General features: G+C 47.6%; 1 protein-coding gene and 1 long non-coding RNA gene across 7 annotated transcripts in view; one reads left to right on the forward strand and one right to left on the reverse strand.

Annotated features, from left to right (window-relative positions):
* The window catches only part of TSPAN5 (tetraspanin 5), a 170,898-nt gene that overhangs the window by 18,362 nt on the left and 140,333 nt on the right, over window positions 1–12,203 (reverse strand). The gene's annotated exons all lie outside the window — the stretch shown is intronic.
* The window catches only part of LOC112644943 (uncharacterized), a 68,917-nt gene that overhangs the window by 10,595 nt on the left and 46,119 nt on the right, over window positions 1–12,203 (forward strand). The window contains exon 3 of one of the 4 annotated variants that reach the window (XR_007407803.1): window positions 11,944–12,072. The exons of the other annotated variants lie outside the window; for them this stretch is intronic. This is a non-coding gene — a long non-coding RNA (uncharacterized LOC112644943). The remainder of the gene's footprint in view (window positions 1–11,943; window positions 12,073–12,203) is intronic. 4 annotated transcript variants of the gene reach the window in all.

A 12,203-nucleotide genomic window follows, 5' to 3' on the forward strand; every position in this document is an offset into this window, starting at 1 on the left:
TTGACATGAAAATGGTATTCTGAACAGTAGCAGTGGAGAAAGAGAGAGTCAGAATAAGAAAGCCAGAGACCAAGAGTACAGGTCACAAGAAAAATATATTCTTTATTATCATTAAGATTATACTGATAGAAACTCGTTTGTAAGAGTTCTTCACAGACATACTATATATTCCTGTATCCACAGTCCAATGCCCCTCGGCCAGCTTCCCCAGATCTACAGCTGGTGCTGCAGCAGAGGCAGAAACAAATTGCCCATGACACAAAGTGCTGCTCTAAAGGCAAAGTGAGTACCAGCCAACTAAAAAAGTTGAGAAAAACAAATATATTCAGCAAATAAGCTGTTCCACAAATTGGCTTTTGGACAACTAGCTCTTGGCATATCAATTCAGAGCCATTAAGAGATGATCCTCCAGTGAAAATAGGAGATTTCCATGATCTACTAGGGCCCTAGATAGTATCTCTGAATTTTGGAAGAAGACAAGTATGTGTCTAAAAAGAAATAAGATAGGTTCATAGAACATGTCTGAAGCAATTAATATACAGAAGCTTAGAGGCCAACAAACAAAAAAATGTATCAATGTGCATCCACCATGGTAAAAGGAGACTCTGATATTCGAGTCACTTAAACAAGGCTGCTCTATCTAGAGCATGGCAGGGAGCATTCATCTTGCACTGTACTCAAGCCCACCCCCCAACCCCCAGCTCACTTACAATTTCCCCTGAAATCCTACAACACTGCAAGAGGGTAGCCTGGATAGTGCTAGACGCAGGGCAACAAGACAGGGCATGATAATACAGGCGTCTTGTCCCCAATCCTAGTTCTACTACCTACTCCCTGTGTGATCTTGGGCAAGTTAGCAAACCTGCCTAAAACTCAACTTCCACATGAGTGAGACAGTACCCTACATCATAAGGATGAAGGAAATGAGTCAAGTAAATCCACACACTATGCTAAGTGCTGGGCACAAAATAAGAATTCAATGAAAATTTATCACCCTCCTCATCACCACTATTACATGAGACCAAAAGGAAGACATCAGGTGCTACTGAAGCACACAGGAGAGGTGTCTGGCTGCAACTAGAGAGGAATCTACTTTGCTCGGGTACGTGTGCTGTGTCCGGCCCTCTGAAGGGAAGCCATGACCATGATGGTCGCGCCCAATGGAGGTGCCGCTAACTGGCCAATCGGATCTTCTCTGCTGGGGAATGGGAAATCACCTAAAGACACTCCAAGTAAAGGCGGAAGAAAGAGGCCATGAGTAAGCCAAAGCCAGGAGTGGGGAGAAGCTAACAGTACCCAGAGGTAGTGCAGTGGAGGAAAGAGCAGTGAGGAGTCAGCACGGTGAGCACGCTCGGCAGTCGGCAGCCCAAACCAGGAAAAGCAGGCCTCTGCGGCCAAGGAGCCAGCCCGGCACACTGGCCTTCGAAGATTCACTGCTTCTGAGTAGCCTTCCAGATCCCCCCTGGGCAGGGCGGTAGATCTCATTGTCCAGTGGTTTGATGAACACCGATTCGGCAAGAATGTGAAAAGTTGGCCCACCTTCCCTCCGACCTCCTCCTCCTCAGCACCTCATTCACTCAACCACCTCTGAAATTAAAGCAGCTTCTCACCCATGGTTCTGCAGTAAGGGAGTATGTTCTGAGCATAACTATTTCTTCTTGGAAAAGATGTCTATGCACGTGCAGAAATGAAAAGGCAAACAAAGCTCCAGAAGGGTTTCAAACCAATAAACCTCAGGAGTGTCTGTGGTTTTTTTCCACCACCAGCTCCGAGAGTCCTCTGTGCGCCACCTGGCAAGCTTCAGTTTCTTCTCTCTCAACCCACACAGAAAAGAAATGCAAAAATAGCATTAATAAGCCCCTAAGGTCTGGGACTCTTCTGCTTTGGCATATACAAGCACATTCCTTCCAACTGCTGGATGAGAAACAAAGAGGCAGGCATATGGAATGTGCACCCCCAGCCAGGCCAGATGGACCCCTTTGAGATTTATGGGACTGGGTCCTGATTCACCCACCCCTCCATAAACCAAACCTGACTGGGGTGGAACTTGCAGCAGCTTTCCTAGTGTAAAACAAAGAGAAGCATTTCCCTACTTGAGAAAGGATGACAAGACAGGACATTCTTTAAAAAAAAAAATGAGCTCCTGAGACAGGGGGGGTGGGGTGAGGTGGGGTGGGGGTGCTGGAGAGCTGGAGATGCAGCTTTCAGCAATGTCCACAGGAAGACCAAGCTGAAAACACAAGGCTGCAGGGAAACCTACTCCTTCAACACTCACCAGAAATCCCCAAAGAACATTACAAAGCTAAGCCACTCTGCAAACCCCAAAACATCCATTTGCCTAAGGAACTGTGGCAGAGTCCAGAGAGAGGAGTTGGAAGGTGAAGGAACAGATGCTCACTGGGACCCGAGTTGTCTAGGGAGATGCACAGTTGCAGGGGCAGCCAGACTTAGGGCCTGGCGAAGAGATGCACAGTTAAAGGAAGGCCAAGCTGTGCTAAAGGCATGTGGTTTCTTTGTTTTTCCTTGTCAAAAAAAAAAAAAAAAAGTCATTGGTGAGACTTAAGTAATCTCTTCTTACAGATAAAAAATGGTCATGACCACAGGGCATGTGGGTGGCTCAGTCATTTTAGTGTCCGACTCTTGATTTTGGCTCGGGTCATGATCTCACGGTTCTGAGATTGAGCCCGATGGGGCTCCCCGCTCAGTGAGGAGTCTGCTTGAGATTCTCTCTCTCTCCCTGTGCCACCCTCTGCTCTCTCACAGGGGCTCATGCACACACTCTCTCTCAAAATAAATAAAATCTTTTTTTAAAAAAATGGCCATGACCTGGTTTGGGGAGAGGAAGAGGAGAAGAGGCAGTCATCTTTCAGGCCTCCATAAAATCTTGCAATCAAGCAGTTGGCAGGGTGGCCAGCTATGCCAAGTCCCATCCACTGGTACCACTCACCAGCCAGAAATGCCACTCTGACGTGAGCGACTGCCTCTCTGAACATGGAAACAAAGCCATGTGCCAAAGTGTCACTTTTCAGAAATCCAGCATCTTCCCAGGCCACTCCCCAGATGCTTTCATGTGCACGCTCTGACAATGGAATACATACCCAGGAACAGTCTTAAGTATGAGGTTTAAGCTGAAATATGTAATAGAGGCTCTGACTGTGGTGTCTCCCCTAAACTAATGTGAAAAAAACAAGCAAACAGCTAGTGATAGGTGATCACTGTATTATTCTAGGGCCCCAGAGATATAAATCATTCAGTTGTTGAGCAAAGACTTTCACGGGGATTACCTGAGAGGTGACAGGTACTGTATGTGTCATGGGTATTCGGAGTGAAGGCACAGTGATACCATCAGGAGCTAGTCTAGTGGGGAGGGGCGTGCAGGTAAGTAGCGGCTGGGCAGGAGTAGCAGTGGGTGCTATGGGAGCACAGAGGGAACGGGTCGAAGGAGACATCAGCAAGGGCAGAGACAAAGTTACAGGATCTGGCTCATGGAGAGGTCTATGTGTGAGCGTAACAGGTGGGAAGAGGAGACTAACGGGGCAGGGGCAGGGCGGAAGCTGGTTTGAATCTGAGGGCGCTCTGAACAGAGGAAGGCCCAGGTCATTTGTGCACTTAGAGAGCTCACAACCTGGGCAGCAGGTAGGTGTTATGGAAGCAGCCGGTAGGCTCTGTGGTGATCCCAGTGGGCTACCCTGAAAGCTAGAACAAAAGGGATATAAGAGCCACACTAGTGAGCCCACTCTGTGCCTGGCCCTGGGTACCTAGAGGAATTCACGTCACAATGGACCTACCAGGTAGGACCACTGGCCACAGCAGGAAATAGACACGGAGACGGAGAACCTGCCAGCTCACCAAGTGAGAAAGTGACAGAGCAGGGTTTCGAGCCCAGGCTAACTGATCCCAGAGCGGCCTACTGCCTACTTGCCCCCATGATGCTCTACTTTCTGGGAAAAGCAAGCAGCAGTGGGCAAGATTTTTATTTTCGCTATAACATCATACATCTGTTTCTAAAATTTAAGAAAGATATGTAACATGATGTTAGAATAATATTCTTGCCCTGGACTTCCCTGATCACTATCTGAAAACCAATGTGAGTAGGAGACAGACACCTCTCCCGGCGCCACCCCCACCCCCCAAGTCACACACACACTCACAGGCAAAGAAGAACTTCTTTCTCTGGCACACCTCAGCAAAATCAAGCGGATATAAAGTAGCTTAAGGGAGAGGCGAGTGAGAGAATTTCCTTTCTCTAGAGAAAAGTGGTTGCTGTGCTGTGCCCCATCTCTCCCCCGCAGCTTGCTTTGTACCTTAAACCTAGCCTGGAGTTTCTTTCTTTCTTTCTTTTTGAGATTTTATTTATTTACTCGTGAGACACACACAGAGAGGCAGAGACACAGGCAGAGGGAGAAGCAGGCTCCCTGCGGGGAGCCCGATGTGGGAGTCATCCCAGGACCCTGGGTTCACGCCCGAGCAGAAGGCAGACGGGCTCAACCACTGAGCCACCAACGTGCCCCCCACTAGTGAGGAGATTCAAGGGCACTACGGGGGGAGCTCTGGGACACAGTAACTAGGGCCAGACTGCCCAGGAAGGTGCCTGTGAGCTTGGCTCGGACTCCTGTCCTAGAAACCTGGGGAGAGAGGAGGGCTGTAGGGCAGGCAGGCGAGGGCTGTTGGTGGTGGTACCGGCCTCACCCCCAGACGAGTGCGACCAGGGAGAGGCAGCTTGGGGTGAGAGCAGGAAACCCCAGAAGGCAGAGTGCAGAGGAGCACGGGCTGAGGAAGACGGCTAGGTCTGAGCAGGGGAACAAGGCAGCCACCTACGAGAGAGAGCTGCCAAACTCAAGGGACTACCAGACACACAGACTCAGCAGGGAAGCTTCAAAAAGACCCAGATATCATCCCCTTCACCACTGCCAGGTCCCAAGAGCAAGGCCACCCCCCACTTCAGCTCTGGCAGGAAGTGGGCAGAGAAGCACCTGGTGAGCGGGGGAGGGGTGACAGGCAGAAGAAGGGGCCTCACCCTGCTCCCCTCTCAGGGGCCCAGGCAGATGGAGCTAGGCGAGGAGAACACTGGAACACAAGACAGGTTTGGAGTTTCTGATTACCATCCAACTCATCCGGGCCTGGACCAGTGGCTCAAAACGAGAGTAGGCCTATGGCATCTGAGAGTGAACAACATTGACCCACCTAAATTCTCATTCCTGAGAAATCCCTCTGAAAAAAGTTTACATAGACAAGCAAAAAGAAACGAATTTTTTATATATCTCATGTGTTTGTTGAACATCCTGGTTGTAACACACGAGGCTCACATGCTAACTTTGGAGGTACTGAGCAAGAAAGAGCTGTTTGGTTTTCAGAATTTTGGCTACAACAGAAAACTCGAGAGAATTACTTGGATGACAGAGACAGAGAGAGAGAGATGCCAACAAACTTACTACATTTTGGTCAGTAAAATGCTATCTTCAAAGGAGGATTTTCAGCATCTCAGAAACATCTCCTTAAAGTTGTTTCAAAGCCAAAGTGCACACTTTTCTGTTCCAGTTATCTGGAGAACCACCTCTACCTACCGCCTCCCTCTGCTATGGAAACTTGACCGCCACCATTATGAACGGCCTGAACCACCGTATCTCACGGACTCAGATTTTCCTTCCCAGGAACATTGGGGCAGTTTTTCCAAGGTGAGACTTGGAAAACAATCTTGTCAATGACTGTGGCAAGAAGCAACTGGAAGGTTCTGAAGTGAGGCTTAAAGCGAGACAGTGATCAGGGGAGAGCCTCCAGGAGAAAGAATCCTCTTTGTCCAACCCCAGGAAAGCCAGAGGGAAAAGCAGGCCAGAGCTCTTCTAATTCCCCTTCCCCTGGTGGCTCAGGACTGTCACCAATTATCCTTCCAGCCCACTCCCTACTGAGTGGAGCCAAGCCAGGTGGGCCCTGAGAGGGAGGGAGGGGTGGGATGGGGTCTCGAGGAGAGAGGCCAGACTTCCAGTGTAACCTCTCTGGGCCTCAGTTTCCCCACTTCTGAAAGAACAGGTCATCCTTTTCTTAAAGTTTAACCGTAGGGATCCACAGATCACAGAAGTGAAAACGAAACCCCCTGATGAAGAACTATTTTTTCCTGTGCAGTCTTTACAGTATTTAAAGCTCCTCCGCATTTTCTCATTCATTTGCTCACCAACATCTTCTCGACATCTGTGGTGTGGGCAGCACGCAGCTGGAACTGAGTGTAAAAGGGCCCAGAAGACAGGTTCCTGCCTGCAAGGGGCTTTCAGGCCCAACAAGCCAGCTGGACCAGCTGGCTAGCACCAGGGTTGGGGGGGCAGGACCAGCCATGGGCTTGGACTCACCTTACAGGCCAGTGATCGACACTCTTCCTGCTCTGAAAAGCGCAGTCTCCCCCTGGCCCTTGACAACTCTGCTGGCAGCACCCTCACTTGTGACTGCCAGTGACATGTCACTCTGCCTCTCACCCTGACCTGAACACTAAGTAATCAGCATAAATGTTGGGCAAGATGGAAAAGGAAAGGTACCCCTCATTTTTCCATGCAATGGGATGATCATATATAGATTCCTATTTTTATGCCAGAAAGAAACGGTTATCTTCTTTCCCGACAGGCAGAATTAACAGATTTGTTGTTTGTAACACTGTACCACTATCAAATCAGACATCAGAACCACATGTAATTCTACTTGCTTTTTAAAAGCTGTCGACATCGCACGCGTATGAGAGATCTGAAGCAACTTCACACCTCTCTAACTGAACGCGGCAGGCCACCAAATAGCCACGGTTTAAAAGAATGCTTTCATCATTCATTTGTTCATTCACTGTTTTATGAGCAATATTTTTTGAACACCAACTATGTGCTAGTCAATGTTCTAGGTACTGGAGTGTAGCAGGAAACAGAAGTCTTTGCTCTCACAGAGCTGCTTTTTTTTTGTGGGGAGCGAGAGCAATGCACTTACTTGCTGGTGTGAAAGTGCTAAATCCTATGAAAACAGGGAGGAGAAAAACACGGGGAAAGGGGAATAGAGGGCTGGGGGTGCAGTGACAGTGGTCACTTTAAATAGGCCAGGAAGGCCTGTGGACAGAGGTGACACGTGAGCAGAGATCAGAAAGTAAAGAAAAAACGCCAAAGGGGACGACAGCGTTACCAGGCAGGGGAAGAGCAAGTGCAAAGGGCCCAGGCAGGAGGTAGCGGTGGGGGGAGATATGTTTGAGATTTTGGAGAAACAGCAACATGGTCAGTGGGGGTTACAGCAGCAGGGAAGGACACGGGGCGGAACGTGAGGTCCCAGACGTAATGGGGGCACCATCTATGGTGTGGAATGAGATGATGAGCTCATTGAGTTCAATGGAAGGTTTGGAGCAGACAAGTGATAGGATCTGTCTTACTTTCCTTTCTCTTAATTTAAATATAGTTGGCATAAAATACTATGTTAGTTTCAGGTATACAACATAGTAATTCATCATTATATACATTACAAAATAATCACCAAAAAAGTCTAGGGACCACCTGTCATCATAAAAAAATTATTATAATACTATTGACAATATGCCCCATGCTGTCCTTTCCATCCCTGTGACTAATTTTATAACTGGAAGTTTGTGCCTCTTGATGCCCTTCACCTATCTCACTCATCGCCCAATTCCTAACCCTCTAGCCACTGTTTTGTTCTGTTAGTTAGGAGTCTGTTTTATTTTCTTAGATTCCACATGTAAGTGAAATCATATGGCATTTGTCTTTCTCTCTCTGACTTACTTCACTTAGAACACCCTCTAGGTTCATCCATGTCACAAATGGTAAGACTTCGTTCTTTTTTTTTTTTTTTTTTTTACAGCTGAGTTAATGTTCCATTATATAATACATACATCACTTCTTCTTTATCCTTTCATCTGTCACTGGACACTTAGGCTGTTTCCATATTCTTGACACTGTGAATAATGCTGCAGTGAACATAGGGGTGTGCATATCTTTTTGCATTAGTGTTTCTGTTTTCTTGGATAAATACTCAGAAGTGGAATTGCTAGGTCATCCAGTATTTCTATTTAATTCTTTGAGGAAGCTCTGTACTGTTTTCTATAATGGCTGCGCCAATTTATATTCCCACCAGCAAGGCACAGGAGGTCCCTTTTGTCCACATCCTCACCAACACTTGTTATTTCTTGTCTTTTTGATACTAGCCATTCTATCTTACATTTTTAAAGATCACTCTGGCTACTTCATGGAGATGCGCCTGGGGTAGGAGTAGGGGAAAAAGAGCCAAGGCAGGGAAATCACTGAGTGTTTCCACATGAATGCAGGCAAGGTGTGGGAGCAGCTTAGATCAGGGTCTAGATCAGGAGGCAATGGGAAGAAATGAGATTCCCCACATATTCTCAAGGCAGAGTTGACAGTGTTTGCCAAGGGCCTGAATGTGGGTGAGAATAAAAGGAGAAAGAATGTCATGAATACCTGAGCAAGGGGAAGGAAAGAGTTGCCATTTACTGCATTTGGGAAGAGCAGGTTTGAGGAGGGGAATTGGGAATGTTGCTTTGGATTAAGTTTCAGAAGTCATCAGACATTCAGATGGAGATGTTGGGTAAGCTACTGGTCATACAAGATTGGAGTTCAGATAAGGTCTGCATCAAATATCTAAATTTGGAAGTCATTAGAGACAGGTGCCTTTGAAGCCCCAAGCTTGGATGAGATCTCCTAAAAGCCGGAGTAAAAACCAAGAAGAGGTCTCAGGACCAAGCTTGGGGCAAAGGAGTATGAGAAGGTATTGCTCGTGGGGGTCAGAAAACTGGGAATGTGGGATATCTTGGAAGCCAAGTGAGGATACCATTTCTAGAAGGGGGAAATGATAAATCATGCCTTAGTGCTCGCTTTACAGAGTTTCTGAGTTTCTGGATGAGAGAGTGATGTGCTCTAGGACCTAGTATGGGTTCAGTAAGAATGTACCAGGTTCAACTAAATTACCAGGCTGGTTAATTAGACAAACAGGGAAGGATACAGTCTGTCTACAAAAACAAGCAGCAGAAAAACAGTCTGGTGTAATGACAAGTAGATGGATTAGAAACTGCTTGACTGATGACACCCAAGGGCACATATAAGTGAATCAGTGTCAACCCTAAAGGAAATTTCCAGTGACATGTCATTGGGCTCTGTCCTTGACTAACTCAAGATATCAGTGGCTTTTATCAGTGATAACTAAACTTGACTGCAGTCAGAACAATCTAGGAGGTGTGTGAAAATAGAGCATCCCCCCTGCAGTGTCCACCCAGACCTACTGAATCAGAAATTCCCCAGATGAGCATGAGGGGGTGGGCAGCAAGGAGCTGAGGAAGACCTGAATTAGAAGAAAGAATTGAAGGAGAAGCTTGATTCAAATGTACAGCTGAAACCAAGCTCAGGGGGATAGAGAATATGCTGGAAGACAGCTGGGTAAATGGAGTCTTGCATTTGATTCCAAAAACTCAGCCAGACATGAGGTGGAAAGGGTAAACTTAGCTGGATCTGAGACCAACTTGGGAGTCTCGGTGATCAACAGTGGAATTTCAAGCTGCAAGGACAAGAGACGAGAGGAGAAGGGATATGACCCAGCCATGCCCTCTCTGGCCCTGAAAGCACCCTCTTGACAGTACCGGGGACACACTAGAGAGAGGTCAGAGGAGCAAGACCAAGATGGTCAAGGGACTCCCCCCAGAGGGAAGCCAATGCTTAGCTGGAAAAGTCAGAAGACCAGGCCTCCACCCTGAATACCTTCAGGGCTAACATGCAGAAGACTTGCTTTATGGGATCCCACAGGGTTGATCTACCATCACTAAGTAAAAACTAGTAGGACAGTATTCTTCTTTGGTAGAAGGAAGGTCTTTCCAACACTAAGAGTAACCCAAAGAGACAGAAGTGGTGAGTATTTTGCCACAGAAATTGTGGCACACACATATATATGCACACTCTTCCTAGTCTGTAAATTCCCTGAGGAATTACACCCCCAGAGTCCAGCACGAGCCCTGTCCCGTGCTATGTGCTCAATAACTGCTATTTGAAAGAGTAAGTTGAGAACAGCTGGATGCTACTAAGCCTGTTATAGAGGTGATTCATGCTACAAATTGTTAATGCTCCTTCTAAAACAGCTGATCCTATGATTTCTGAAAAACTGCACACAAACCAGTTTTCCCTGTAGACATAGTCATCCTTTGCATCTGCAGAGTCAATTCAGAATTTAGAATAAAATGGATTATTTATTATGTCTAAAAGTCAATGGTAATATTAGCCCTAGGTTTAAGGCTCAGCCTGGTATTATGTATGTATGGGGAGGGTATTGATCTTTGTCTTGAATATTTCTGTACTCCACATAAAAACGTGTAAAGTCTAATCTATTAAGGAAATCTGATCCTTCAAGCTGTACCCAGTTTGGAGATTATCCAACTCTAGGAGTTCCTTCAAGGAAATGTCACCATATCCCTACTGGGAGGAATTTACTGATTCACAGGCTGGTGTTACCGGCCCAGGAGAAGCATGCTGCCCACTTGCCTTTGGCCAAATTCTGGTTCACCCCAGAACTTCATCCCATCAGAGGCCTGGTCCAGCTGAGATGTTAACCCAAAGGGCTTGGACAGAGTAGCCTTTGCAGTCTCCAAGGGGATCAATGCAGATCATATCTTCCTTCAGAGACCGCAGAACAAAATGAATTCTCCGGTCCGTGGATCAAAGCCTGAACTCTCCTAAAATCTGAGACAGCTTCCAAAGCCATCATTCTGCTCCTCCCAAGTAGAAGCAGCCGTGCTATAGTCATGTGCCCAGGGGACAGAGCTCTGTATACAAGAAGCATTTACTTTGTACTGGCACTTCTTGGGACCGCCTCACTTAATCCTCACAACAATCCTGGCAGTGAGATTACTGTCTCCCCCTTGTGCAAATGAGGAAAGGGCATCTCAGAGAAGTTAACATAGTAGCCCAGAGGGACCAGCATTTGACCTCAGGTCTCTTCAGCCCAAAACTGTGCTCTTCTTACATACAACAACCAGAGCACTCTTAAAACAAAAGCCAGATATTTTAAAAACAAAAAAACAAAAAGCCAGATCAGGACACTTCCTTATCAAAATTCAGAATGCTCTGGTGACTTCCTCCATCCAAACTTCTGCAAGGCTCTGCCTGTTCTGGCCTCTGCCTGTCCCTCTTGCCCCATCTCTTCCTCCTTCTTGCCCTTGCTCTGTCCCTTCCAGTCCTACCGGCCTACTTCCTGTTTCTTGAAATCCCCAAGTCCCTGCCTCATAGCCACCACACTGGCTATTCCCTCTGCCTGGAATGTTATTCCCCTAATACCCTGCAGATCCCTCCTACTTCCTCCCGGTCTCTGCTCCAATGCTACCTCCACAGGGAGACCATCCCCAAATACTCTTCTCTAAAAGAGACCCTTTCTCCTACCATTCTCTACCTGATCTTTCTCAGCAGCATGTACCAGTATCTGAATGCAGGTGGCATTTTTTCTTTGGTGGGGAGGGGGCGAGTCAAGGGGAATGGGGTCAGTAGAAAGGGGTCATGAGAAGAAGGGTCAGAGGGAGGAGGTCATGGGAAGCGGAAGCTCAACAGGAGAGGGCAGCCCAGCAGTGTGGCTTGGTGACCACTCATGGTGTCACCTCGGGTTCCATGGCCCCACATTATGGGTGCTGGTTCTGCAGGGATGAGGGCTGTCCAAAGGCCTGCTTAGCACCCACTCTGCACCTAGTCTTTTAAGATACCCTAGAAGTAGGGGTATGAAGGCCAAAGAGAAGAAGAGAGCCTGCAGACTGTCATGGGGAAGATTGCCACCCCGCCCCCATCCCGCCTTCCCACTGGCCTATGGCTGCCCAGGTGGGTTTCTTCCCTGTGCACCCCATCCAACCCCACTGCACCTTCTCTGGGACCTGGATTTATTGTTCACCCCTCTTCTTGAATTTACTTCTTGGAAAATACCTTTCCCCAGAGTCCATCTGTGTCAAGCACTGTTCAAGATGCTGAGGACATGTCACGAAAGGTCTGCTGATAGGAAACAGCATAGGACATGGACATGAGCAAGAGGAAGCAGATCCAAAGTGGGGAGGTGGGTGGTCAGGTAGGTTCCACACAAGGTCATCTGAGCCAGACATGGAACAGAGGGAGCAAAGCTTGGTGATAGCTAGGCAAAGAGCGCTCAGAGCAGAGGGAGGCAAATGTCCCGTGAGACTCCTGGGGGGGGGGGGGGGG

This window comes from Canis lupus, chromosome 32 (assembly GCF_003254725.2).
Source record: "Canis lupus dingo isolate Sandy chromosome 32, ASM325472v2, whole genome shotgun sequence".
NCBI lineage: Eukaryota > Metazoa > Chordata > Mammalia > Carnivora > Canidae > Canis > Canis lupus.